Source organism: Petaurus breviceps, unplaced genomic scaffold, assembly GCF_028583685.1.
Source record: "Petaurus breviceps papuanus isolate PSGF00001 unplaced genomic scaffold, PetGlider_PUasm1.0 90842, whole genome shotgun sequence".
NCBI classification, from domain to species: Eukaryota; Metazoa; Chordata; class Mammalia; order Diprotodontia; family Petauridae; genus Petaurus; species Petaurus breviceps.
The window spans coordinates 21,058,148-21,085,140 of NW_027187358.1; the positions used below are offsets into that span (position 1 = coordinate 21,058,148).

Consider the following 26,993-nt stretch of genomic DNA (forward strand, 5'->3'; position numbering starts at 1 on the left):
GCTCAACTCTTATATATAATTTCTTTGTAAACTATAGACAATTTACTGAACATACATGAACCTTAATCACCCAACTCTATACCTTTAAATACACTGCCTATTGCATCCTTAAGGAGGATTGATGGAATCAGTCCAAAACTCGGCCCAAATACTCTCTGTAACCACTGGCAGAATTGTCCCAGGGGAGCTTTCTGTGCATGGTTCCACCTACACCTTCCCACCACCTCACTCTACTGATCTCAGTTTCTTCCTTGTAGTGTGCTGACATATTCCATCTCTTAATCTCCCTTTATCAGCAGATTTCTAAAAAAAAGCAAAACCAAAAAAACAAACCCAAAACTCTATACAGGCTGCCTCCATTTCCTAATCTCCCACTCTTCTGTATCTTACACTGACTATCCCATCACCACTAAGAGGGAAAAAAAATTACCCTCTTAACCACAACCATGAACAGTTCTAATCACTAAGTCCAATCACATTTTCTCAGTTGTCATTCTGTTTGACCTTTTTGAAGCATTTGACACTGTTGACTACTCTTTCTTTAAACTCTGCCCCCTTAGCTTCCATGATACCAAACTATATTAGGTTGCAGGGATTTTTTCGTTTTCTTTCTGACTTCTTTCCTCTTCTTTTTTCTCTTCTAGCTCTCTAAATAAATGGGCTCTCCAAAGTCCTCCCCTTAGTCTATATATATATATACTTTCTCCATTAGTAATCTCATCCATTCCCATGACAATAACTGTTAATTTGAGCAGCTAACCCTCAGATCTATACCTCTAATTCTAACCTCTTCTGAGTTCTAGACTTCCATTTCCAACCGCCCACTGGCCATCTTGTAGCTCCCACTGACACCTCGAATTCAGTATATGTAAAACTAAACAGTATTTCTGTTGAGAAGGTACAGTAGAAATTATTCTGGATTTTGAATCAGAAGACCTGTGTTCAAATTTTACCTCTGACATTTTTTTAATTAATAACAGCTAGTAATAATTGCTAGCATTTAATAACAACTAAAATTTATATAGTGGTTACTATGTGCCAGGCTAAGTGCTTCACAATTATTACTTCATTTGATCCTATCAATAAATCTGGAAGGTGGGTGCTATTATTATATCTATTTTAAGGAAATTTGAGGAAATTTTTCCTATTTGAGGAAACTGAGGCAGACTAAGTAATTTGCCCAAGATCACACTGGTAGTAAGACAGCTAAAGCAGGGGAGTGGACAGAATGCTGGGCTTGGAGTCAGTTCAAATCCTGCCTCAGACACTTACTAGCTGTGTGACTCTGGCCAAATTACTTAACCTACATTTTCCTCAGTTCCTTACCTTAATATGAGGGAGTTGTATAAGATGGCCTCCAAGTCCCTCTCCAATCTATGATTCTCAAAACTGGCATGGTGAATAAAGCTGTGGACTTGGAGTCAGGAAGGATGGCTTTCAATTCCCACCTTCAACATTGACTAACTGTGTGGTCCTTGCAAAATCATTTACTCTCTGAACCTCAGCTTCCTCATCTGTAAAGTGGGGACAATAATAGCATTGACCACCCAGGGTTGTTATGAGAATGAAATGAGTAAACAGACATAAAGTTCTGTGCAAAGGTGTCCTATCGTTATTACATCGGTCAGTGATCTTATCAGCCTCCCAGACAGTCACCCACATTTGATAGTCTGCACATCATTCAAGAACTCGCTCAACAACCCTGAATGAGGTCACCCTTAATCCCCTAGTAAAAGCTATGTTGCTCTTCTCTCTTTTCCCATGGAATTAATTTCTATCTGCTGTCTCTAACACTTACCACATACTGCACGGTATCTCAGTTATTTATGTTCCTGTACTACTGTCCCTACTAGACTATAACATCCTCAAAGACAAGAACCTTTAAAAATTGAGCCTGTGCTTTTATCAGTAAAGTGAGTTCCTGGTAAGAAATTTCTTCTACCAACACAGATCATTACCTTCTCTGAAATTTATACAGTCTTAAGAGAGTTGCCTGGGACACTAAGAAAAAAATAATAATAGACAACATTTCTGTAGAGCCTACTGTATGCCAGGTACTATGCTAACCACCTTACAATTGTTTTCTCATTTGATCTCCTCACTACAGCCCTGGAAGAGAGATGCTGTTGTTATTATTATCACCATTTAACAGTTGGGGAAATTGAGGCAATCAGAGGTTAAGTGACTTGTCCAGGGTCAAACAGTAAGAGGATAGGCTGGATAGATCTCAGGCTGAATTTGAACTCAGATCTTCCTGCCTGTAGGCCCAGGACTCTGCCCCCTGACCCACCTAACTGCCTCTAAGGGATTAAGTAACTTGTCAAGTGTCACACAGTCAGCACATGTCAGAGGCAAGATTTGAATTTTAGGGCATCTTGACTCTTGGGGCTCACTCTTTGGTTTGCTCTACCTGTGCACCAGCTGCCTTGCCACCCTTAAGGATGAGGCCAGTCTGAGGCCTGCGCAATTTTCAGTAAATCCCTGCCTGAAACCATCATAGTGTCAGAAGCTCCAGCCCCACTGCTCCATTCCCTTCAGAGTCACTCTCTGGTCTGTTCCACCTCCAAGGCCCCAATACCTCCAGTGGTATAGTGTGCTGGACCTAGAGTCAGGAAGACTCATCTTCAGGTGTTCAAATGAGCATCATTATATCTCTCCTCTGTAGTTTAAGGGTGAATAACTTAGGCTCTGACTCCTAGGCTCTTTTTTTCGGGCACTCCCAATTTTGACTACATGGTCAGCTGAGAAGGCTTCTCCTAACCAGAACCAGTTACAGAATGTCTACACCTGCTCCAGAGTCTAATCAAGGCACTTCCATTACTCATCAGTACACAATGAGATGGAGGGGAAGAAGCAGGGAAAGTTCTTTTGAGGCTGAACTAAATTTGAATTATAATCGAATTCTGGAAAGTTCTGACCATTGTGACCTCAGGAGCCTCCACCATTGACAGGTCAAGGGTATAGTAGGGAAAAAGAATATCATGGTACATTATTGGTGAAATGATGGACTGACCACACTCAGGAGAGGTTGCCTCAAAGACTTTTCTACCTTGGTCATTCCTCCCACTTCTCCAACAGCAAGAGCAGGCCCACTCAACTATAACAAACACTTGCACAGCAACTGCTATAGCCAGGGAATTCAAAGGCATTAGGTAGAATGAGAATCGCTGGGGTATCTCTAGACAAAACTAACTAATAGAATTCTTTAGTGAATTTTGGCATTATTGGGAGGGGCTCATAAATCCACGTGCATGCTAAGGATTGTCATTTTATATTAATTTCTCTCCAAGAAAATATGCAGCATGAATAATGGTTTTTGTGTCAAAAGTTTTATATTATAAATTCTTCATTTATGCCCAAAATATTTTTTTCTTGTGGCCGTCTGGAATGAAATCTGGCCTTTTCTTTTCCTAAGATATTTTTCAAGGAGTAGATCAGCCGAGTTAGTAACTTTTAAATTTCATGGGGCATCAAATGCACTTTCTCACTGACAGCACTGTTAGCTTTTAAATGATAATATTCTTTCATCTGTCCCCATTTTGTTGGCTTTATATTGAGAGCTAAGAACACATTGTTACATATTTGAGATAGTGGATTATAAAATTGCTTTTAAATTTTAAAAATTGCAACTGCTCATGCTTATCAGTAATGAATCGCAAATTCTAGACTCTTAGTCTACCTAAGATAGTTCTCTTCCCATCTCCCCAATTTCTAAGAGATATTTTGACAAAAATACTCAAAAGAACAACTGGCATATTCAGAACCATCTCTAGGATTCTAGTGACCTTAAAGCAGCACCAGTTTCTATAACACAAAAAACCTTCTATTTTTATTCTTTTGATTTAATATTTATATGTTTTACACTTTTATTTATTTATTTATTTTAAAGCAATCGGGGCTAAGTAACTTGCTCGAGGTTACACGGCCAGTTATTTCTGGGTGTGGTGCTAAGTATCTGAGCCCAGATTTGATCCCCGGTTCATACCGATACTGGAGCCAGTGCTCTTACTCGCTGAGCCACCTGGCCACCCCGCTATATTTATTTTGAATTCAAATACAGTCTCAAGATACTTACTAGTTGTGTGACTCTGGGCAAGACAATTAACCTCTGTTTGCATCAGTTTCTTCCCCTAATAAAATGGGAATGATAATAGCGCCTGCCTCCCAGGGTTTTTGGTAGGATCAATGAGATAATAATTGTAAAGTACTTATCTCAGTACCTGGCAAATAGTAAGTGCTATATAAATGTTAGTTATTATTACTATGGGGAGAAGTGGTGTAGTGGGTAGTGTGCTGGGCCTAGAGTCAAGACTCATCTTCAGGTGTTCAAATGAGACTTCAAACTAGCTGTACGAACTTGGACAAATTGCTTAACCACAATTGCCTCAGTTTCCTCATCTGTAATGTGAGCTAGAGAAGGAAATGGCAAGCTTCTCCAGTATCTTGCCCAAGAAAAACCCCAAACAGGGTCACAAAGAGCCAGACACGACTGAGCAACAATTATTATATGAGAATTTCTGGGGTATCTCTAGACAAAACTAATCGAATTCTTTGGTGGGTTTTGGCATTATTATTCGGGTCTGCCCCATAAAACTATAAAGTACCTGATGGTTGGGTTTTTTTTTTAACATTAAGATTAAGATGATGGGCATACCTTCAGTAAAATTAATTCCATTTACAGACAAGATAGGTCAGAATTGAACTCAGATTCAAGAAGGTTTTTTACATTTGCACTTTAAAATTTTTATATATTTTATTTTTAATTTATGGAATAAAAAAGCATTTCCATAACAGTATAATTTTTGAAGATGATTGCACATGCATCTATAAATCTATTATATACAGCTTGCTATTCCTTTTAAATACATAATAAAATTATTGTGTAAATTACTTTTTTTCCCTTTTTTCTTCCCTTCCCCCCTCCCACCCTAGAGAAGGCTCCCATTAAATACAAATATGTAAAATCATTCCATACATACTTTAATTTGTCACTTCTTTCGCTGGATGCAGATAGCATCTTCCCTCATATGTCCTTTATAGTTAATTTGGGCATTTATAATAGCATTTGGTTTTTTTGTATTTTTATATAAAAGACTGTAAATTGTATGCTCTTAAGAACAAAGCATTTAGACACTGCACATACACATTATCAAAAGTTCTAGCACTCAAAGAAACAAGGGATAAACATCTATCTAAGTTCATTCTGAAGTTTATAAGATGATTTTCATTCTTCCCTCCCAATTCTCAGGTACTCTTCTCTTTGGCAATGAAATCTCAGGATAAATATTAGTAGAACTATGATCTTGGTGATGATGAAACCAGACAGGTGTTGCCCAATATCCTGCTAGTGCTGTTTGTTGAGGTAAAGATAATTATTAAGATAACTATGATTAAGCTTCCAGTCTCATGAAGATAGTTCTCCATCTTTTTGACCCTGAGGTCAGCTACCAAAAGATGAAGACAAAATAAAAGACCTGCCAAGGTAAAGCTATAACCAGGGAAGCAAACCTGACCTTCAGGTATAAGGTCAGATCCTTCCACCCAGTTCAACTCTGATCTTATGGTACTGTCCATCTAGGTAAGTTACCACGTAGCTACTGTTGAACTGCTTCTGTCTTCATCAGGACTCTAGCAAATGCTCCTTTTTTGCCAGCCAGGCTAGAGGAGCTGCCAGAGCAGATGATTCTGTTCATCTTGGCTTATTGTTAGTTTAAAGGATGGGTAGCTGGTGCATTAAATTTATTCCTCCTCCTCAAGCCCTAGGTCTTCTCTAACAGCAGCTTTTCCCTCACAATGTATTTTTATGAATGTAGATTTTCTGCACATGTTGCTTTGAAATCTAAATACTGAAACAAGCTGACTCTGGAACCAGACATAAAGATTGTAGGACATCTGTGCTGCACACCAATCACTCTCTGGGCTAGCTTTCTCATTTCAGTCTGTTCTCATGTGGTCAAGTTTAGGTACCCACAGAAGGGCCACCAAGTGATAACACTTTAAATTATTTCAGGGTCCTAAGGGTAAAACTGGGAAGGGAGTAAGATAACACTCATCCTACTCACCACTTTAGTATTTGAACCCCCACAAGTGTGCTTCCATCTATATAAGCAGCAACTCACAATAAGGAAACTTTTAGATATTAAACATAACCAATGTAGTTAGCAATAAGGGAGGAAATGATACTGAAGTCAAAGCACTCATTTATTAAAGCAAATGCACAAATTTAACCCGAGTTAAACCTGAGTTTTCCACCAAGGAATTCAGTACCTCCAGAGAAAAGTAGACACACACACACATAACTCTATCAAGGAAGAATATAAGGGTGGAAACCCCATGTGTGCAGGGTTCATAATTCATAACATAATTCACAACTCTGAATTATGGGTTTTGAGGTCACCAATCCATTCAGGAATATATACACCACATGAAGCTTATTCTCTGCTAATTGCTTATCTGCAGGTCCTCACCAATCTCCCTGACATAGCCCTCTTCTCAACCATCACCATGCTATTAAAAATGTGGACTCCAAACATGGCTCCTCCAACTCTGATAGGTGAACTTTGTATTTTGTCTTACTGGGACTCAGGCCTTGAAGAATCTTAGTCTCCTTGTCATGTGCACTCCCTGCTTTCTAGGACCCATTTTAATGTCATCTTCCCTTGTTAGAATGTAAGTCCTTTGAGAGTAGAAATTGTCTTGCTTGCTTGTATTTGTATCCCAAGCACACTGACTGGCGCATAAGTGCTTAATGGATGTCCTATCTAACTATCCAGTACCTAGCACAATATATTACAAATAGAAAGCACTTAACAAATGTTTGCTGAATTTGGTTCTAGGTATTATAGTGGAGGGTGGTGGTTAGAGCATCAGGAAGCCCTGAGTTCAAATCTCATTTCAGATTCTTACTTGCCATGTGACTTTAGACAAGTCACTTAACAGAAGTTTTCTGTTTCTCATTTTCCTCATCTGTAAAAGGAGGGGATTAGACTCAATGGCTTCTAAAGTCACTTCTAGGTCTAAAACTGTGATCTAATGATCCTAGATACAAAGGTAAGTAATATGCAATATTTGCTCTCAAAGAGTTTAAATTATTTGTGATAAGATTGCTTGTTATTTGTGACAATTAAAAACTGGAAACAAACTTACGGGCCCAACAATAAAAAGACAAATATAAAACATTCAGACAAAGGTGGAAAGTTTTATACAAAGAAATGTGAAATGAAAAAAGTAGAACAAAAGAACCACATTTTTAATGCCTATTGCTGTGTCTAAGCAAGTCACTTAATCTATAAGCCTCAGTTTTCTCATCTGTCAACTAAAGATGAGAATTTTTGTTATTTAGTTCTTTCTGTCATGTCTGACTCTCTGTGACCTCATTTGGGGTTTTCTTGGCAAAGATATTGGAGGAGTTTGCCATTTCCTTCTCCAGCTCATTTTATAGATGAGGAAACTGAGACAAAGAGGGTTAAGTGACTTGCCCAAGGTCACACAGCTAGTTTTTTGTGTTAAGAGTCTGAGGCCGGATTTGAACTCAGGTCCTCCTTACTCCAGGGCCAGTGCTCTATTCACTGCACTACTTAGCTGCCCCCATTTTAAGCAAATCTTAAAGTGCAATATGGACGCCAAATATTATTTTGTTGCCAGCCTTTATTTGCAACCTACAAGGGTATTGACGAATATATCTTGAGAAGCTAAGGTTCCTACTTGCCAGCTGGTTGGTGGGGAGGTTTACCCAACATCCCCTAAAATCAGAGGTAGGGAAGAAAATATCTTGCCCCTACCCTTGAACTTGAATGATTTTATAGAAGGGAAAGGCAAGAAATGCCATCTCCACCAACTGCATTGAATTTAAGGTCAGGGTCAAGACCTTTCCCCTCACCCCACTCCAAGAATTAGGGGAATGTTGTAAATCCCATTCCTAACCATGAGCAAACTTCTGTATCAATACCCCTGTGGGCTAGGCCAAGAGGCAGGTTATATCCACAACAACATAAAAAAGTCACCATCTAGAGGCAATCAATCTCTGGCCAAATACAGCAGCCTGTGCCAGGATCATACTAACCTAGTTAGAAGGGCACCATTTCTCTTTTCTGTTAACAATAGATAAACTGTTTGGGGGACTTGTACTTAGGAGTGGTGTTTCGGTATTTCTGTTGTGTCAAAATGAAATGTATGAATAAAATTAACATGCAGCATGAAAAAAATGAAATAGAATAATAATCATAATAATTTTAAAAGGCTGTGATGTATTTATTTATATGTGACAGAGTGGGAAAGGCCCTTCCATAGAACAATGCATGTTTTATTTTTCTTTGGTTCATGGGTGGCCATGGCCAAAATATTCAGCCATATAGAGTACAATCTATTGGTGATAAAATACTCTGTACTTAGAGCTAAGCTGGTCCTTGGCCAAAAGACATAGTACATTATCAGAACGATAATCAAAGCCTTTCTTAGTAGTGTGTAATCTATAATTATATTCTTGCAGCATAGTTTTCAAGAACCTCAAATCACCGCCAAGCTTTGATAAGGCATAAGAGTAGTGTTTTCTCCCAACACACCCATGAAGTTATAAAAAAATATCTAAATGTAACAAAACTCAGTGATGCTAGGAAGATGTGGAGGAAAAAGCTATATTTATACATCACTGGTGGGATTGCAAATTGGTAGAATTTTTGTAGTAGACAACAAGAGTTACAACAATAACGTACATATATGTATATAACAAAAATTGACATAACCTAAAAGTTTTTTTTTTTTTAAGCAATTGGGGTTAAGTAACTTGCCCAAGGTTACATGGCCAGTTATTTTGTGTGGGTGTTAAGTATCTGAGGCCAGAATTGATCCCAGGTCCTCCCAATTCCAGGGCCAGCACTCTTACTCACTGTGCCACCTAGCTGCCCCAAAAGAGTTGTTTTTAAAGAGCTATTAAAATTATTTGTGGCAACGTTATTTATATTGCAAACAACAGAAGAAGATCTAAATGTTGAGGAATGACTGAAGAAATGATGGCATATCAACGTCATAGAATTATATTATATAAATTAAAATACATATGAGGGATATAAAATTATAAATGTCTTATAAATGTATCTTTAGGGGCAACTAGGTGGCACAGTGAATAAAGCACCATCCCTGGAGTCAGGAGGACCTGAGTTCAAATCCAGCCTCAGACACTTAACACAAGAAAACTAGCCATGTGACCTTGGGCAAGTCACATAAGCTCAATTGCCCTACCTTCCCCCCTCCAAAAAGCAAAAAAAAGTTAAAAAATTTTTTAAATGTTTTTAAATTAATGTATCTTTAATTGGTTTTATATTTAAGCCTTATTTAAGCATAACTAAAAGTTAACAATTATATAGATTTATATCAAATTTTAAAAATATGTAGTTCTGTGTTGTTGAGTTGTTTTGGTCATGTGCAACTCTCCATGACCCCATTTGGGGTTTTCTTGGCAAACACACTGGAGTGGTTTGTCTTTTCCTTCTCCAGCTCATTTTACAGATGAAGAACTGAGACAGGGTGAAGTGACTTGCCCAGGGTCACACAGGTAGTAAGTGTCTGAGGCCACATTTGAACTCATGTCTCCCTGACTCCAGACCCAGCACTCTATGCACTATGGTGCCACCTAGCTGCCCCCATATAGTTCTGAAGGATATATTGATTTGTAAAGTAGAAGGACAAGGATCTTTCAGATGCTATAGGTGTGCTAGTAGTAGAAGGTATCATAAGTGACGAACAGTGGTTGGGGTTTTAGATTTAGCATCAAGAAGACTTGAGTTCAAATCCTAGCTTAGCAACTTATTTTCTATAAGACCCTAGGCAAGTCTAGGAAAATTACTGAACCAAAGACATAGATGTAATTTCTGGTATCTTTCCTGAGGGCAAAAGAGTTAGGGAAGGAAGGAGAGTTTAGTAGCTCAAGTTAGGTATCTTGGTTAGCATATTTTGGGGAAAGGTTGAATTTACCCAACTAGCTTCTGGAAGAAAGGCACTCAATTAAAACTGTGCTAATTTATTTGTTTGTTTTAAATTTAACTTTTTTCAGTTAGCAGGCATTTATTTCCTGTCTCTTCTACCTCCTCAACTGAAAAGAAAAACAAAACCTTTGCAACAAATATGCATAGTCAATATGCCAACTTATTTGCATGCTAAAGTTCTGGGATTTCACCTGGTTTCTGGGGATTCTTGTCGGGCTCACGGACCAATGAAAATTTGTTATGTCCTTCGAGTTTAGATGGTTTTGTTGGAGTATGTGCCCCTTCCACTACCCCAGACCACAACCTTCAGCCACACTGCTGATGAGCTGCTGCTCTGAAGTGGTCTAGATGGGTTCTTGGACAACAGACATGAATCACTAGGTTTGCACGCAGCTCAATTGGACAGGACCTTCCAGAGCTTGACTTTGCTAAAAACAATCTTCTGGGACCAACGGCTAACCCCTGGCCATGATAAGGCATCAGAGAGCTTCCATGGAGGAGCATGTGATCTCTTCTACAAAATGCAGTGGAATCTTAAAAATCCCACTCTAGCCTTATCACTGGTCCCTCTCCTATCTCAGTAAGTCACATTGTTACGGCTTTGCTATCAAGCCATTCACATGCATCAGTGCAGTTGTGGAAATTTCCAATGACTACATGAAGTGAATTAACAGCTGAATACAAAATAAAGGACAAGGAAAAGCCAGTGTAGGAACTGAAAATAATGCCCTGTAGTTTCTGCCAAATCATTATTCTTAAAAACTTCAGTTTAAAACTGAAAAAAAAAATAGATCCTTATCAATCAATTAAGTACCTATCAGGTGTCACTTACTCCATATCTCTGGAGAAGGCAATGACAGAAGTGAGGCAGTCCCTGTCCTTGAGGAACTTACATTCTAACAGGGAATATGTGTACTGAAAATTTACAAAATAACTACCAGGTATGTGAAACATACAAGTTATGTTTTTCTTTTTTTCTTTTTGTAGGAGGGAATGCAGGGCAATTTGGGTCAAGTGACTTGCCCAAGGTCACTCAGCTAGTAAGTGTTAAGTGTCTGAGGTTGAATTTGAACTCAGGTCCTCCTGACTCCAGGGCCTGTACTCTAATCACTGCACCACCTAGCCACCCCACTGAGTTATGTTTTGACAGCAAAGTGGTGAATAGATAGAGCACTAGACCTGGAGTCAGGAAAACCTGAGTTCAAATCTTGCTGTAGAAACTTACTATCTATGTGACCCTGAGCACATAACCAGTCTGTCTTTTAAGATGAAATTCTTCATCTCAAAAATGAGGATAATAATAGCACCTACCTTCCAGGGTTATTGTGAGGATTAAATGAAATAATATTATTAAAGTGCTTTGTGAACCTCAAAGCATTTTTATGAATGCACACTACAAGAAAGTATAGCTATTAAAAATAGCCAAATATTATTTAATTGCTTTCAGTTCTTCATAGGGCTTTTCAGCATCCAAGTGCTATTGCTCATTAAACCTTGTGTGCATTTATTCACTGTCCACAATTCAGAGTGTAATGGCACTTCTGTCTAAAGCAGCTCTTAGAAACATTAGCTGAGAAATAAACCTCACTTCATTGTCCTAAAGGATGGGTCTCACCTCTATAGCGGATGTGCTCCTGAAAAATGTGAGTAAGCTGAATTTTTACAAATAGGATTATTTTGAATGTTCTAGAACTTGGAATTTGCCATTTTAAGGACTTTTTATAGTAAGTCCTCTTGTGTAGTTAATTTACCTGTTCCTTTAAAATTGGTTTTCATCTGTTGAGTTTGCCTAAAATGGAGCTTCCTTCCATTTCCCTTCTTGCTAGCAATGCCCATTAAGATCAGTTAAACACCTTTTAGAAACAAATACTGCTCCCTTTGAACAAGCATTATTCTACCTCCTGTGGTATAGTCATTTAACTTCCTTGCATAATTCCCCGATTCACCAATGGAGTTGTTCCTCTCTCTACCCGGACCCTAACATACAGCAATATAGTAACAAACTTTGGGAAAATGCAGGACAGGAAATAATTTGTTTGATTAAAATGAAGGAAAATTGCTCTGCCAAAAATGGAAACTATAAATTTGGAAATTCCTTTTCATGATGAAACACAGATACCAAAAGCCTTCAAGGAATCGTATATGCTAGCTATAGCCAAACCCAAACTTCTATACAGAATCAGTGTTTGTATTCAAAATTGTCCACGTTTCTTCTTTTCCCATTTCATCCTTTTCTTCATTTCTCTTCCTGCACCCAGGCTTGTCTTTTCGTGGCTTACTTTATTTGCCTTTTCTCCCTGAACATTCTTCCATACTGTCCCTGTGCCAAAAATAGACCTGACTGTTTTCAAACATTGCTCCCCCTGAAGCTGCTCTTTGGGAAGACTGTTGGTGATAACCCTCTATGAAAAGCAAGCAGAAGGGAGGAAAGAGAGAGACAGATAAGCTGGTTTGGGTGTCAGGCATCCATATTCAGTTCCCAGAAGCCATGTGACCCAATGCAAGTTATGTGACCTCTAAAATGAGGGAATATGACTAGATGACCTCTATGTCTCCTTGCTCATCATAGTCAGGGTAGGATGTGTTTAAAAAAAAAACAAATAAGGTAAGGAACACCTATTGTCCATCAACAGGTGCACTTTATCATTCTGTTTGTCTTTGGTCTATGAATCTACACCCCTCTTTTTATTTATATGTGATTCTATCTACCACTATGTACCTGTTTCATGATTCCCTACCTTGAGTTCCAAGTTGGCTTCCTGAGCCTCCATTTTCCACTTGCCTTACACATGTCCAAAGAATGACAGAGAGTGGGAAAGAAAAAACTCATAGATTCAGACAACCAAAAGGGATCCAAAGTCTACCCCTTCATTTTAAAGATGAGGAAACTGAAGCCCAAGTCAAGACAACAAACATTAATGAAGCATCTACTATGTGCCAGGAACTGTGCTAAGCAAAAAACAGTCGCTGCTCTCAATGCATTCACTCTCTAATGGGGAACTCAACAAGCCAACAACTATGTAGGAGTGTAGCTGGGGTTTGCACATGCCTGGTTCGGCCTAAGCTGGAGGAACCCATGCGGGAGACAATAGAAACTTCATTCTGAGAAAAAGCTTCTGCGTTCCCCTGCCCTTTGCCTACAGAGCCAGAACAGATTCTCTTTAAAAGTACCAGCATGGGACAATCTTGTTCTCTCTTTCCATCTGAATCCAGTGGTAAAGGTCTTTTTCCCTCACTATTGGATGATCACCATATACTAAGCTAGGTGTGGAGGAACCATTCACCTTCCTCTCTCTACTTTAAGGCCTGATGCCTTGAGGAATAGGTTTAGGGTTTTGGTTCATCCTTTGCAGTTCCAGGTATGGGTGGTGGAATACCTGGACCCAGGAGCTCAAATCATGATAACTATGGAACCAGGATTCCAAGGAGGATGTTGCTATGGATTTAACAGGGAAACCCTAAGCAGTCAAGTTACTGGAACATGGGCTCAGGGGGGGTTTGAACCTGAACTCTGTAAGATTGATGTTATATAGAAGTTAGGTTAGGGCTATGGCCCTAATTCCCTTCCCCAGAGACTGAGCTATAAGGGAGATTATATATGGTATACCGATATGGGGAGAGGGGGGAGTTGTGCCTTCCCAGATATTGGGGAGTGGGTGCTTGTCAGTTTATTCTTGTCATTCCTTTGAAGCAAATCTTTCTTTGTAAAAGCTACTCTGATTGTTAACAATTAAGTGGAATTGGGATGTGGAGGACCCCTAAAATTGGGAGAACACAATCAGCAGGGACTTGAGTTAATGGTAGAGGCTGAAGCGCTCTGACTTCAAATCCAGTGCTTCTTCCATCAGTCTCCCAAATAATCAATGAAATAACTTTTTTCTGATGTGGTGTGACTTGCCCAAGGCCTCACAACTAGTTAGTTGCAGAGCTAAAACTTGGACCTAGGTCTCCTGACTCGGTGCTCTTTCTACTGCATCACATGATATGTTCACATTTGGGATTAATGTCTTTGTAGCTGAGGTTCTCAAAATACATCATAAATGCCAAGTTACCAAAAAAAGAAGAAAAGTGTGAACTCTTCCCAACCAATGTTTGAATACGTAGAAAATAATGAAAACAATTTTTTTCCTGATTACTCTGCATCTGAACTAGGAATCCTGTACTGAAACCAACAAATACCAATCCCAATAAATATGCACTACTTATATCTGCATTTCATAAACAGAGGCACAAAAATACATACTATGGTTTTAGAAGAGTGTATTTCTCAACAAGTGTTTGGGAATTCCTTCAGAAGGGGATTAGAACTTGTTATAATTTTAGCAGCCTCTCTCTGACATCATCTTAACATTTTTTAAAATTGGCCATAGGGAGCATATAGACCCTAGTTTTGTTCATCTGGGGTAATGGCTAGTTCTATTAAAATAAATTCGTTATTACTTTCATTTTCAAAGTAGATATACTGTGTTTCATCTCTTACTTTGGATGAACTTTGCAGTTAAAAAAATACCCACAGAAGTATTTCTTAACTGAGAAATTGTCACACTTCCCAGCTTTGTGAAGTTGGTCAAATCACTTAACTTCTCTTTGCCTCAGTTTCCTCAACTGTAAAATGGGGATAATAATAGCACCTACCTCCCAGGGTTGTTGTGAGGATCAAATGAGATAATGTTTGTAAACATTTAGCACAGTGTCTGGCACATAGCAAGTTCTATATAAATGCTAGCTATTATTATTGCTGTTATTGTTGTTGTTATTATATAAGCCAGTATAAAGCCAGCAAATGAAGCAATGTTGCCTAGACTAGAAAAACATGTTACAAAGCAATACAACTAAACTGAAGAATGAAGGGAGGTGGATAAATACATTTTAAACGTACAAGGGAGTCAATCAGGACAATTCATATCTACCAAGCTAAAAATACTTAGGAAGACTATCTTTAGATTTAAACTTCACCATTTTTCTTGTCAGTTCTTCTTTCTCATTCCACAAAAACATGAAACTCATTGTTCAAATAATTATCTTGTTCCACAAGAGCTACATATGCAGTAACCTTGAGGCAAGTATCTCATCTTAAACCGCAGTCACCCTTAACAACTTTCATTCCTAGGATCACAGATTTGAAGGGGGAAAGAATATTAGAGGTCATGTAATTGAACCCCCTCATTTTACAGATGAGGGACCTGAGGCTAAGTGATTTACCCAGGGTCAGACAGTAAATGTCTGGTGCAAGATCTGAGCTTAGGTCTTCTCAGCTCCAACCATAATTGTCTCTACACTCTGCCATATTGTCTCTCAAAGTCCCTACTAACTCTAGATTTATAATTGTGTGGTCTATATTCTTGAAGAGTATCTTACAGCTCTGAAATTTCATGATTGTATGAATTTTGTTTTCCCTTTATGAGAGAAGAATGACTTGGAGACCACAAAGCTAGAAGGCACCTTACAGATTGCCTTTTACACATTAAGAAAACTAAGGTCAGGAGTGGTTCTATGTATCTTGCTTAATTAAGGTCTTATGATTAGTTTGTTGGAAACTTGAAACTAGAATTCAAGTCCCATGAACCCTAGTCCAACGCCATGCCCTTATGCTGCCTATTTACATGGAGATTTTAATATTCAGAGTCTAAAATTCATTACAATCTAGAGGCTTTTACATTTCTTCCTTCCATCTACAGCCACTTGGAATGAAAACCTGTATGCTTGAATTTATCTCATATACTTAAATTCTATTCTATATTATATTATTTTGTATTGTAATTATTTGAGTGCATATCTTGCCATTTCCTCTACTAGAGCATAAGCTTCTTAAAAGGAAGGGACCAGGACCTATTTATCTTTATATCTCTCTCAACACACAGTACAATATCTTGCACACCGTGGGTACACAATAAAAATCTATGGAATTGTATTAAATTGTTGAGTTTGGAGGATAACATTTGGAGGTTCATGGGAGGAAAGACCAGGCACCTTCTACAACCCTAGTTCATGGTCTGTGTCTCTTAACAGACTTAAAGTTGCACTGTTGGCACTGATTGTTCCATGTAATCCCAGTCCAAGGGCAATAGGAAAGAATCAGAGATTAGGAGGTAGAGGAGGGGAAAACAGCTGGATATGGAAGAGGATCAGTGAGGGGTGCCAGGCTGTCTCCTTCCCCCACTAGAAGCCAGTGTGAAAGGCCTTCAACTGAACACGTTGCAACCCTTAGGAAAGGACAAAACATATTTATCAGAGTAGCTTTTGGCAGCTTTGTGTTTGTTTCTAACTAGAAAAAGGAGCAAGGAAAGAATTATACAGTTCTTTTTTCTTCTCAAAAAGTGGTGGGGGTGGGGCGTCTAGGTGGCACAGTGAGTAAACCACTGGCCCTGGAGTCGGGAGGACCCAAGTTCGGTTCTGAGACACTTAACACCCACACAAAAATACTAGCCATGTAACCTTGGGCAAGTTACTTAACCCCAATTGCCCTCCAAAAGGCAAAAAAAAAAAAGTGGTGGGGGTTGGGGAGGAGGGATGTTTATGTTAGGAGGATTTGGGAGGTTGAATAAGAAATTATGAAAGCATGACATATCACTACTCTTCAAAACCCTACTGCTACCACTGACTTATGTATAACCAATATCAAAATTAAGAGATGAACACAAGTGTTTCATCGCAGAATGGTGTAGTATATTTATGGAAAATCAGCCCTAAAAACCTTTAGTCTTGCAAAGTATTTAAGTATAGTATTTATGCTTTTAGAATGGTTCCAATGATTTAGGGGAGAATTCATCAAATGTGTATTATTGTACAATCCATATTGCAAAAATGAAAGTGTCTCTGCTAGTAAACAATTAGAAAGCTGTCTCAGATGATAAATATTAGGAAATGCCATCTCATCTTTAACCTCCTATTTCTAGCCCAAAATTCTTGAATTCTGGTATGCAAGGTTTTCTAACAATAGCTGACTCAAATTTATCTACTTCTTTCTTACCATTGCATCAATCAAGATGGCTGGCAACGTTCTCTGCATTTTAATATCTGCTATATTTGGGTCCAAATGAATAATTGATCCTTTGGTCAAAATTGCTAGGTTAGCTGCAAAAAAGGCATGGAATCTGTTGTTTGGAATTTCCCAGAGGCAGAGGCTCTATTCTCTCTTTCTGGCTGTCTTTGTCATTATCACATGCTTGTACTGTAGACCATTTGAGAGCCAACATAGACTTAAGTTTCATTCATATGCCAATGACACACTGATTTATTTAAGAATCAACATTAGTCCACCATGTACCACATCTGTCTTGCTTATGTCTTAGTCAAACTGATGACAAGACTCACACATCTTAAAATACTTCCTATAAATGAACACAGACAAAACAGCACATGGGTTTAAAAAATCAATGTCATGGGTAAAAGATGGGGGAGACATGGCTAGACAGAAGTTTGTCTGAAAAAAATCTCTGGGGAGTTTAGTGGATTGCAAGCTAAAGATGAGTCAACAATGTAATTTTAAAAAGCTAATGTAATCTTATGTTTCATTAAGAGAGATGTAGTATCCAGAATGAGGAATGACTTGGTCATGGTATCCAAGTTCTATGAATTGATCAGACCACATCTGAAGGACCACATATATAAAACTTCACAGAATAATTATGTATATTACAAAGCATATACAAAAATAAAAATTTAAAAAGATGAAATAATAGAGTTCTGGGTACCTTTTTAGGGAGGACAGTGATGAGTGTACAAAGGAGGGTGACCAGGATGATGAAAGGTTTCAAGATCATGTCTTATGAGGATGTATCAAAGAATGTTTAGCTTAAAGAAGATAAGACTTAGGGGGTCAGAATCACAGAATCTCAGTTAGAAGGGACCTCAGAGAAAGAAGAAAAGCTACTCTGTATTTTAGAATTTGTCAGAGACACTTTTATGGTTTTTGCATGTAATTAAAGGGAGAATGATTAGCCAACAGAATTTCCTTTACTAGCTAATGACTCTTATCAATTTCCAATTTACATTTATAATAATTTTGAAGTGAAAGATTAAAAAATTCTACAATTAGAGTGGATAAAAGTACATAGGTTTTAGTTATACTTTTATACTATTTAACATAAGGGAGAGCTAGCAGATTGCAGTGGTCTCCAAACTTTTTGATCTTAAATATCTCAGCAAAAAAAAGTTTGCATATACACACCCAATGGGTCAATTTATTTATCTATTATATACATATGTTGCTGTATAACAATTACATACACACATATATTATAAAACACACACAAAAATAGACATTTTAAAAGAAGAGATAGAGATAAAATATATTTGGTCTTAGAATGATGATTTCTTTACTAGGAAATGGCTCTCATTCTTACATATTTGAATCAATTCTGATATCTCAGATATCAGACTTCATCCTAATGATTTCACAAAATTTATCTTGCCTATGGCCACAGAGCTAGTATGTGTTAGAGATAGGATTTGAACCCAGGTCACTCTGAATCCAAAGTCAGTCTTCTGTCCCCTACTTCAGAATATATTTGATCCTTTATAAATGTCATATAAGCAGAAGTCTAGGGAAGGTGTAGGCCTAATAAGCTATGGGACCTTCTTTTATGCTGACATCTTTTCTATGAGATATGTCTAGCATCTCCAGTGGGAAGGCAATGTAATGTAGTGGAAAGACTTGGATTTGCCTGGCCCAGGTCTGCTACTTACTACCTCTGTGACCTCAGGCAAATCATTTAGCTTGCTGTGGTCTTTCGTTTTCTCATCTAACATGAGTTGGTTAGGTGAGAGCAAGAATTCTTAATATATTTTCGGCTATTTGCAGAAATACATACATACAGACACACATTCATACATGCATACATGTGTTATATATACACATACATACATATTTTAATGCATAAAGTAAAAATCAAAGAATTACAAACAAAACCAGTTATTTTGCAATAGTTACACACTTTTAAAAAGTTCATGGACTCCAGATTCAAAACCGTTGGAGTACATGGATTCTAATTTCCTTTCCAGTTCTAAATCTATATTATGATCTCTCAAAGTGGATCCCTCCAGGTACTATTTGGGATAGGGAACTGGTAAGAAACTATGTTACCTAAAGCCTAATTATAATTGTTATTTCTAATGAAGCAAGAACAGCACAAAGGATGATTTTTCCTTTCTTCCTAACAAATCCCTCATTTTTCACTTTTATCCCAGGTGATTTAAATCTTGACTTTGGTCTTGTTTTGGGGGTCCTTCTTCTTGTTTAAACTTTGTTCTATTCAGCTTTTTACAAAAACACTTTCCTCTGCTCTTTATGGGATTTATAGCAGTAGCAGCAGCTGTAAATTACTATAAATTGCTGCTGCTGCTCAGACTGTTACTTTTTCACCCTGGCTCTTCAGTGATCCTTGCTGCCCATCACATTCCAAAGGAACAGCATTACTTCCTTAAACAGGTCAAGCACTCAAGAACTTTAATCTGGATTCTTCTCTCCAAACTGGTTACTCCATGAGTCACTCAGACCCAGAGGGATTCATTTGCCATTTGCTACAACTTGTCTCACCATTTCAGGATTGTGTTACTGTTTGCATCAGCTAAGGCAGGGTGGGGCAGTGAAAAGGAGCCCCATTGAATTTGGAATCAGAAGATCTGGGCAGTAAGTTCTAATTCTGACATTGTGCTCAACCTCAGTTTCCTCATCCTTAAAATGGGGGTAGATACTTGTACTACCTGCCTCATAAAGTTAAGGTGTGTACAGCACACCACCTCATAATGCACACAAATATAAGCCACTAATATATGGGCATGGACCACTCTCTGGCTAGGAATTTTGGTTCTGTCATTAGCTACATTGAAATCATTTCCTCCTTAGCTTATAGTTACTGAATTGGCCCCACTAAGACTTTTCCAAATTGCTGCATATTTTTTCCCCAAAGAACCTTCTGATAACTGGTTATTCAAGGCACTTTATGAATCAAATTTGTCAGTACTTTCAAAGTGGGAGAGCTATAAATTGTTGCTTACCAGAAACTTTAGTGATATCAAAAGGCGTAGCTTATCTGGATATTTATGAAGCCTGAGTTATCTTCTCCATTAAAACACTAAAGAAATTAAAATTAATGTTGTTGTTTGTACTTTGTTTTAGAAGAGGACTGATGATATCATGGGATGATGTCTTGACTTGCCAATTAATTGGATTTAAGTGAGTCAGAATTGCAAAAAGTCATAGGCCTCACTCTCTCTTATTGAAGTCCAGTGTAAGACAGAAGTCAAGAAGACTAGCTCTGATCTGGGATTCAGTGAATGGCCTTGGCTTACACATCTGACCAAGCTCTAAGCACTCCACAATACCTGCTTCAGCTGCCTTCATGGCCACTGAAACAAATTGTTCTCATCCACCCATTCTGCTGAGGAAGTCTTCCCATGCCTAGGACAGACACCCCCCTTCCTTGGTGACAGATTTGAGGTCTGTCAGTTATCCTCAGCCTGGTTTAGCCCATCTGGCAAAACAGTTTTAATGAGGTGTGGCTACTGTGCATGCTACAGCTTCTCAAGCCACACTGAGAGATGCGGGACAGGTAGACTCCAAAGGCAGATGAGCAGTCCTGAAAAGGACTCAGCAAGCCCTCATACCGGAGGAGCTAGTCCTCCCTGAATACCCTATACAGTTCTCTCTGTGGTGGTTTATGGCTTAAAGTTAGTATTAACAAAAGAAGGAAGGAAATAAACATTTATTAAGCACCTACTACATGCCAGTCACTGAACAAAGACCTTTACAAATATCTCATTTTATTTTCACAATAACCCTAGGAAGTAGATGCTATTACTAATTCTAATTTTATACGTAAGGAAACTGAGGCAGATAGTGGTTTAAGTGACTTGCCCAGGGTCACACAGCTACTAAGTCTCTGAGATAGAATTTTAACTTAAGTCTTCATGACTGCAGGTCTAGATACCTAGGTACCCATAAAGTAATGAATGTATTGAAAACCAGAGCACCTAGATGAACGAAGAAAAAAAAACTATCAAACACATAATATGTGCCAGGAGCCATGTTAAGCATTGAAATACAAGGATTCAAATATAGAAGCAAAGATAGTCCTGCCTTCAAGGAGCTTATATTCTAATAAGGGAAATAGTACACAAAAAGGAACGGTGGCCAGGGAGGGGTACTTTGGCCCTAAAAGTTACTGAGATGGTGAGTAGGGCCAAAGAGGGTATAAATGGATGTACCCTATCCAGGAACAATGGCAGAGTTGACTTAATCATGGCTCATTATTCCACAAGTAGAGACATGAGAAGGGGAGGAAGTTATAAAGTTATAAAGAAGTTGAAAGTGGAGGAGATGGTGGGACAGTGGGGAGTAAAATGATGAAGGGGTTTGCTTTCTTAAAATAGTGATCTAGGAGGGACAGTGATCAGTTAAGACCAATTGAGTCCCAAGTTTCTCCAGAGAATCAAGGAGATCTGTGTGGAGGAGACAGAGAATAGGGATTTCAAATTCACTGAATCTATCAAACTTTTAATATCAAATTTAAAATAATCACTAATATACACCTATAATTAAAGTCTATAGCAATAAAGCATGTGCTCTAACATGCCCTACCAAATTGAAAGACCTTAAGTATAGGACTGACAATAGACCATAGTATTGGTCTGTCATGGGAGGACAAGCCCAGAAAAGAGAAAAGAGGTTCATTTCCAGTAAACCATCTACCAAGGGATAGACTTTTTGATCACAGCTGCCCATGAAACGGACAAAAATATTAAATGGCCATAAGTCTCATGCAACACTTCTCTATGTTCTCAATGGAGGAGGCAGGATGGTGAAAAGGAGGTAGACAGTGTTTAGATCATCGATATAAAAATGAACTTACCTGCTTATAATTTCAATTCACCATCTTTGTCCCACAGCCAATAAATTGACATGCTCCTGGAGCAAATAAACCACATCCATAGTGATGTTCTTGCTATAAATGAAACCAGAAGAAATCACAGATAAATGGAGAGGCATGAATAAAGAGAGATGATGGTGCTGATTTCATCATCTGCCCAAAGGCAATAGGAAACATCATTTCAGGGAGTACTTGGTCACCTTGCCCTAAAGTGTTTATGATGAACCTAAGTAAATAAATTACTATGGAGGTGATAGCAGCCTACCTATAAGCATTCATTGCTGAGAATGGAATCACAGCTAAATGGAGGGACAGAAATTAAAAGAGTTGGTGGTGTTAGTTTCATCATGTGCCCAAAAGCAACAGAAAAATTATTCCATGTAATACTTGGTCACCTTGCCTTGAAGTGTTTATGATGAGCATAAGTAAGCAGACTGTTCTAGAGATAACTGCAGAGAATGGAGAAACTGAAGTTTATGGAGAACTTGAAAAATCTTCCAAATTAGGTCCACATGTACTTTGATACTCAGTAACTTTAATGCAAATGCCAATATATGAAAGAACTGTAAAAATTATGTTGAAAGTGATTCAAAACAAAAAAAAATGAGAGGTCAAAGACTTTTAGACAATTCAGAAGCCTTACATACACATTATGAATTGCTTCTGGTGCACTGAGTTTATTTTTAAATGTTCTATTGATGCTTCTGTCGTTTTTATCATCACTATTATTTCGCAATAAATCCTCAAATAGAATTTTCCATTGTATCAAATAAATATAATCAAGCAAAACAAATCAATATATTATCCATAATTGAAACCAAATGCCTGATTCTGTACCAGTAATGTATCACCTCTCTGAGCAGAGGTAGAAGACTTGCTTCATGATTGATTACTGGATTAATCAGAGTTCTGAAGCATCAGTTCATTCTAGTCTTTCCAACTTTTTCTGAAGTCTTTATATTTGTGATTGCTTATGGTACAATTATTGAATACTTTCTTCAAAATGGGTTTTGGAAGACATAACTTAGCAAGTACCAAAATACATCATTAAAAATGAAATTAAGTCTTAGTGAAGATAGAAATGGCATGCTAAAAATATAGCTGACATGGGATCATAGATTTGGAGCCAGAGGAGATTTTAGAGCTATCTAGTTTGACTCATTATAATGTGAGCTCTTTGAGGGCAGAGACTGTATTTTACCTCTTTTCATATTCCCAGAGCTTAGCACAATGCCTGGAATATAGTAGGCACTTAATAAAAGTTGATTGACCTCATTTTACAAATGAGGAACAGAAGACCCAGTTTGTGGATGCCTAGATGTAGAAAGCTAAGTGAGTTGCTTAGGGTCACAAATATAATAAGTAACAAAGCTGAGGTTCAGACCCAGAACCTCTGAATCAAAATTCACCATGCATTCCACCATACTACCTCCTTGGCCCCTTGTCAGAATCACTGTCATCTTTTCAATCAAATCATCAGATGGCTAGAGCAAGGATCAAAGTAAACACCAAATTAGGAGGAAGAAAAAAGATAAAACTGTACAATTACACCAGTTCGAACTTAGCCTGATTGAAGATGTCAACTCCAAAAAACAGAAAATGAAGAAAAATAAAGACATTATTTTTTTCCTAAGAGAGTTGGACTGACCTGAAACAATCATCATGACAAGGAGGGTAAAAGAGCCCAGAAACCATTTTCAATCAGCAAACACTTTATTCTCTTGTTGAGCTGAAAGACATGGGAGCCAAAGGCAGCATCAATTTAGTTCAATAGCAAAAATTTGTGTAGGAGGAGGGCCTAAGACTACCAACAATACTTGCCTTGCAAAACATTTATAAAAAACCACAAGGAAAAAATTACCCAATAAAGATTACATGTGGATGAAATTTGGAAGAGGATGGAAAGAACCTATCTGTGGGTGTTTTATGGTTTATGACATAGTGGGGGGAAAATCTAGACTCAAATTACAATATTGCCACATTAGTCCAATGACCTTGGGCAAATAAGTCAGTATCTCTGAGTTTTGGATTCCTTATCTGTAAAATGGGAATAATACTGATTAAACTACATATCTCAAAAGGTTGTTGTAAGCTATAAAGTACAATGTAAGTGTGCACTATTACTCATAGTGATTTCTTCTCATTGGCAGTGATAATGAAAATATTATTTGGAATCTACCACCTCTATCCTTCATGTTCTACAGGAACAAGCTCTAATGGCACTTAAGAAGATCAAATCAGGGGGCGTCCAGGTAGCACAGCGAGTAAGAGCACCGGCTCCAGTGTTGAGAAGACCTGGAGATAGAATCCCGGGCTCAGACACTTAGCACCCACCCAGAAACACCTAGCTGTGTAACCTTGAGCAAGTTACTTAACCCCAATTACTTAAAAAAAAAAAAAGATCAAATCAGGAAGATCCAGTCTGGAGGTGACAGATTTAAAAATGCTCAATGATTCTTAAGATAATCTCAGAAGGAAAGACTTCTCAAAAGAATGATCTCAGTGCTTTGCGTTTTGGCAAAAAGAAGAAAAAAATGAGACTGAAGAGATATCAACAACTATCAGTCATATCCTGCTTTTTCATCTCTTTAAATCTTTATGAAAACGATCTATGCTCATGATCAAGTGTATCCTTGATGAATACATGAGTAGAGAGGAGATAGACAATTAAAATGTATTACACACTAGAAAATCTTCAACAAAAACAAACATTTCCATAACCCAAGGCCAGTAAAGGAGGATTGTAATGAAATTATGAATGTAACCCATATAGCATGTTCCTCTTAATATACATTATATTTATTATGGTAGCACCAGCATTGTCTATATACTGTCAGTTTGTCTATGATCCCTTCTGCCCCTTCATCTCCACTGTATATTTTTTTAATATTTTATGACACTTTCTTCTTTCCTCTCCACTGTTTTCTTGTATCACTATCCTTATTTCTCTCACCAACTCATCCCAAATAAAAACTCTCCCTTATTAAAAAAAAAAACATAGTCTAGCAAAACACATTTGTGTCGTAATCATTATGTCTTTGAAAGTGTTTCATTCTGCATTTAGAGTAGTACACCAATTTGCTATATAGCAGGTCACATCTTTTCAGTCACACAAATGACTGAGAAATGTAGAAAATATAAGATAACATTAGACCAATTGTTGATTTCTAAAAAGCATTTGGCTTGCAAAATGAAGCTTTAAGTGCTTTCCCTAAACACAAGGTGTATCCCACATGATCATCAAAATCCTACAAGAATCTGTGACAGATGCAACAAACCTTTAATCTGCATCCTCCCTTCAAACTGGTTAATCCATGAGTCACTCAAATCCAAGGGATTCGCTGGCTCTTTGCTATACTTGTCTTAACAATACAGCATTATGTTGCTATCACATTAGTCAAAGCAGCAGGATGTGATGAAAGGAAAATATGCTGGACTTGGAATCAGAAGACCTGGATTTTGAGTCCTAACACTCTATTTTGCCCATCTGTAAAATGGGGGTATAGATACATAATACTACCTACCTCACAAAGTTGTTGAGATGAAGGTGCTTCATTTCAAGCGGCATACTGATAAGCTGCAGAGCCCTGTAGCAGGACCATTAGTAAGGGTGAAGGGTCTCAAAGTTTATGCCAAAAAGACCACTGATTTGCAAATCAATAGATCTGGGTTCAAATACTACCTTTGCTGTTTCCCATACCTCTAGCATGGGATCAAACAATGCCTTTTTCTGGTCAATGAGGGAACATGGTAGAGGGAAAAAGGCCTGGAGGTAGAATCTAGGCATGAGGACCCTCCAGGGAATAGGCATAATATATTTTTACTAAATACAATATATTCTGGTTTTTCTAACTAAGAATAAATATTTGTTCTATTCTGTTTTACATTCTATCAGATTTGTAGGCTGTTGATGTTCGTTCATTTAACAAATATTTATTAAGCACTTACTATGTACAAACCCCTGCAACTAAGCACTGGAAGAAGCACAGTTTCGATAAGGCATGGTCCCTGCCTTTAGGGAGTTTGCAGTCTATTTTAGTGGTACAAAAACCCATAACGTTAATAAATACATGTCTACAATGCCTTCAGGTTTACAAAGCGCTTTCTTCATGACAGCCCTGTGAAGTTGTTAGTGGAAGTATTATTACTGTCATTTTCTAGATGGTTATCTGATGAGATAAATCACGTACAGTCACAATTAGGAAATTCTGGATCTGGAGTCCTGATTCTCCACTATTCGAGATTGCCTGTATGTAAGAAGAGAATAAGGGGAAACCAATCTGCACTGGCCCTGAGATGGGGTACCAAATGAAGAGCCAAGAAAGGGCAAAATCTGAACATTGGGATATACTTTTCCTCCTAAAGTTCAGTATTTAACCAATATCAGCTTACAAAAGAAGACCAACCACTACTTCCCCCACATACATACCCCAAATGATCTTATATCACAAATATGAATTCATGAGCTAAAATGCATGATTCATCTTTTAGGCTAATACCTTTCCAAAGAGAATTCTTTTTTTCCTGAGTTTCATTCTAGGACCTGTGAGAGCCACAATTTCAATAAGACGTGGCCCCTGCCTGGTCTATTGAAGAAGACCCACTTTTTTTCTTTTCTTTTTTCTTGTTTTAGGCTCAGTATGATCTAATATGTCTTAGACATCACAAATGGGGATTAAACCTCATGGCAAATACAGGAATGCCTTTGTTTGGCAAGAGTATATATCTATGACTGGATATGATAAAAAGAATTCAGTGGATATTTTTTAATTTGAACAACAGGGACTAGTAAAGGGCTGATATTTATAGAATGAGGTCACATACTTCAGGCTGAGTAGATGCAAAAGTGTTCAGAGATGTCAGTCAGGCTCAGAGCAGAGATACAGAGAGCATCAGCTGATCAGTCAGGCATTCTTAACACAGCCACCTTCCTTGATTTTTTGAGAGCATCAGGAATGTTGTTTCCACTCCCTAGGACAAACAAGGATCCCAAAGACCAGATTACTCACTCCTTGCTAATTAAGCTTTCAAAAATATAAATCATTTAGGCACTGGAGAATGACTCAGGGGAAAAAAGACATATATATGCATATATATGTGTGTGTGTGTGTGTGTGTGTGTGTGTGTGTGTGTGTGTGTGTGT

At 37.9% G+C, this 26,993-nt stretch overlaps 1 long non-coding RNA gene across 3 annotated transcripts in view; it reads right to left on the reverse strand.

The window, feature by feature from the left end:
- LOC138148842 (uncharacterized) overlaps positions 1 to 26,993 on the reverse strand; it is a 156,358-nt gene that overhangs the window by 58,449 nt on the left and 70,916 nt on the right. For 2 of the 3 annotated variants that reach the window (XR_011165191.1, XR_011165190.1), the window contains exons 3-5: positions 26,675 to 26,821; positions 23,499 to 23,579; positions 21,833 to 21,925 (exon numbers count right to left, since the gene is read on the reverse strand). This is a non-coding gene — a long non-coding RNA (uncharacterized lncRNA). Of the gene's footprint in view, positions 1 to 15,304; positions 20,955 to 21,832; positions 21,926 to 23,498; positions 23,580 to 26,674; positions 26,822 to 26,993 lie in introns of those variants that run through there. The other variant, XR_011165192.1, reaches the window with a different exon arrangement.